Here is a 2,827-nt window from a genome sequence, read left to right as displayed (position 1 = left end):
GATCCAAGAGTTTGTCAACTGCATGAAGTAGTCCTGCTTGGCAAGTGAAAGAGCAGACTGGAATGAGGTCAGCAAGAATCTGAAATGTATGAAGTCAGCATGGGATTTCAGCCAAAGGCATTCAGCAGATCAGGCACAGGATTGAAGGTAGTGGTCGGCCAAGGTTGGGGTTTGGTACACCTTACAGAATGGAGAATGGGAGAAGTGAGTATCCAGAGGAGCTGAGAGAATAGTATTATAGGAAGAGACAGCCTCATTGACAGACTTGGATAACATAGTGGTTGACAAGAAACACTGGAGGCCAGAGTAGAAGAATCAATAGCCTGAAGATTCCTAAATGTATTGGTGGAGATTGGACGGGACTGGGGGGGGGGGGGGGGGGGGGGGGGGGGAGGATGTTTAAGTGTGAAAGTTATCAGATGATGGCCAGAGAGGGGAAGAGCTGAGGCACAGAAACTGGAGGTGAGCAGTTGAAGAAGATAAGATCAAGACAGTGGCCATTCTGGTGAGTAGGGGTAGTGGAGAACAGTTGAAGATTGAAAGAGGTTGTTAAAGCAAGAGACTAAGCAGCATAAGAGTCAGATGGATCATTAGCATCCCTGTCCCAAGACAGAGCCCTGAGGTAAGTATACACTAAAAGTGCGATGGGAGAGATAAGAAGAAAACCAGGAAAGAGCAGATTTCTGAAATCCAAGTGAGGACAGTGTGCCAAGGAGTAGGCTGTGATCAACAGTGTCAAATGCAGCAGAAAGATCGAGAAGGGTGAGGATAGAATAGAGCCCTTTGGATTTAGCCAGGAATAGATCATTGGAGACTTTAGCAAGTGCTGTTTCAGTTGAATGAAGGGGGCAAAAGCCAGATTGGAGTGGATCAAGAATAGCTTGAGAAGAAAGAAAGTTGAGGCAGTGACGGTGGCCAGCAAGTTCTAGTATCTTGGATAAGAAAGGGAGGAGGGAGATGGGGCGATAGTTGGAAGGAGAGGTAGTATCCAGAGAAGATTTTTGAGGCGTGGGGTGACTACGGCATGTTTGAACGCATCAGGGACAGTCGCAGTGGACAGTGACAGATTGAGGATATGACAGATGAAAGGGGTGACAGCAGGAGAGATAGTGTTGAGTAGATAAGTGGGGATAGGGTCAGTGGGGCAGGTGGTTAGTTTTGAGGATGAAAGAAGAAGTAAAGTTTCTTCTTCAGTGATTTCGGAAAAGGGGACAGGGGTGAGAGGGTTGAGAGAGTGGACTAAGGGAAGAGGGGGTGGAGGAGAGCTGGTTGTGAATTCAAGTTTAATCTTGTGACCCTTATTGTGAAAGTAATCAGCCAAAGTCTGGGGAGAAAGTGAAGGGGAGTTGGAGGAGAAGGCACTTTGAGGAGAGAGTTTAGCGTGGCAAAGAGACATTGAGGGTTCGAACCAATAGAGTTAGTCAATTGGATATAATAATCCTGTTTGGCAATTTGGAGAGCAGATTGGAAGGAGGTCAGCAAGAATTTGAAGTGTATGAAGTCAGCATGGTCACGAGATTTAAGCAAAAGGCATTCAGCAGAGCGGGCACAAGAGCGTAGGTAGCAGATAGTAGGGGTCAGCCAAGGCTGGGGTTTGGTACGTTTTAAAGGACGAGACACGGGAGGAGCGAGAGTGTCCAGAGTAGTATTATAGGAAGAGACAGCCTTATTGACGGATTTGGTTGATATAGCAATAGAGAAAAGATTAGAGATACTGGAGGACAGGGTAGAAGGGTTAATAGCCTGTAGATTCCTAAATCTGTTGGTTAGAATAGGACGGGACTGAGGAGGGTGTCTAAGTGTGAAAGTTAAAGATGATGGTCAGATAGGGGAAGAGTTGAGGCAAGGAAATTGGAGAGTGAGCAGTTGGAGAAGAATACAAGATCAAGACAGTGGCCATTCTGGTGAATAGGGACGGTGGAGCACAGTTGAAGATTGAAGGAGGATGTTAAGGCAAGAAATTGAAAAGTATAAGAGTTAGAGGGGTCATTAACATGAAAGTTAAAATCCCCAAGAATGAGGGAAGGAGATGAAGGTTCAAGAAAGAAGGAGAGCCAGGCATCAAAATCAGTGAGAAAGGAAGAGGGGGATTTAGCAGGGGGTCGATAAATGACTGCAACCCGGAGAGGTAGAGGAGCGAATAGATGGATTTAGTGGACTTCGAAGGAAGAAAAGCAGTGAGACTGAAGTGGAAGAATGGATTGAAATTTACAGGAGGGTGAGAGTAGTAGCCTGACACTGCCTCTGCGGCCAACTGAGCGAGTATGGGAGGAGAGATAACCTCCTTGACATAGAGCTGTAACTGAAGCAGAGTCTTCAGGGTAAATCCAGGATTCAGTTAGGGCAAGCAGATGAAGGGTATGAGAGATAAAGAGATCATGGATGTAGGAGAGTTTGTTGCAGACAGAGCGGGCGTTCCATAGAGCACAAGAGAAGGGCAGAGAAGTGTGTGTGGGGGGGGGGGGGGGAGAGGAATTGAAATAAGATTGGAGGTATCATGGTAAGGCCTGCACAAATAGGATGAGGGCTGATGTGGGGGGCGAGGATTGGGATTAATGTCACCAGCGGAGAACAGGAGAAGGAGTAGGAGAGTAGGAGAGGTATGACGACAGCGACGAAGGCGAGATGAATTCAGGTAAAAAGGCGAGGGGTGAATGGAAGGAAGGAAGAAAGTGTTGAAGGTTGAGAGCTGTGAAGAAGGGGGTGGAAAAGAGATGGTGAGCACAGGGATAGAGGTGATGAATACAGAGGAAAGAATGTGTTCCTACGGTGGGAAGTGGGTTCATAAGGAGAAACAGATTGGGAAGGGATCGTGCCAAGAACAGCA

At 47.0% G+C, this 2,827-nt stretch overlaps 1 long non-coding RNA gene across 1 annotated transcript; it reads left to right on the top strand.

The window, feature by feature from the left end:
• Nucleotides 1–517: 517 nt before the first annotated feature.
• On the top strand, nt 518–2,046 carry LOC115460729. The gene is made up of 3 exons (XR_003940547.1): nt 518–601; nt 1,175–1,176; nt 2,016–2,046. It is a non-coding gene; the product is annotated as an uncharacterized LOC115460729 (long non-coding RNA).
• The last annotated feature ends 781 nt before the right edge of the window (nt 2,047–2,827 follow it).

The sequence above is a fragment of the Microcaecilia unicolor genome, chromosome 1, assembly GCF_901765095.1.
Source record: "Microcaecilia unicolor chromosome 1, aMicUni1.1, whole genome shotgun sequence".
Lineage (NCBI taxonomy): Eukaryota > Metazoa > Chordata > Amphibia > Gymnophiona > Siphonopidae > Microcaecilia > Microcaecilia unicolor.
Note: the sequence above shows the minus strand (reverse complement) of the source record. Positions and strands in the feature narration are given on the sequence as shown.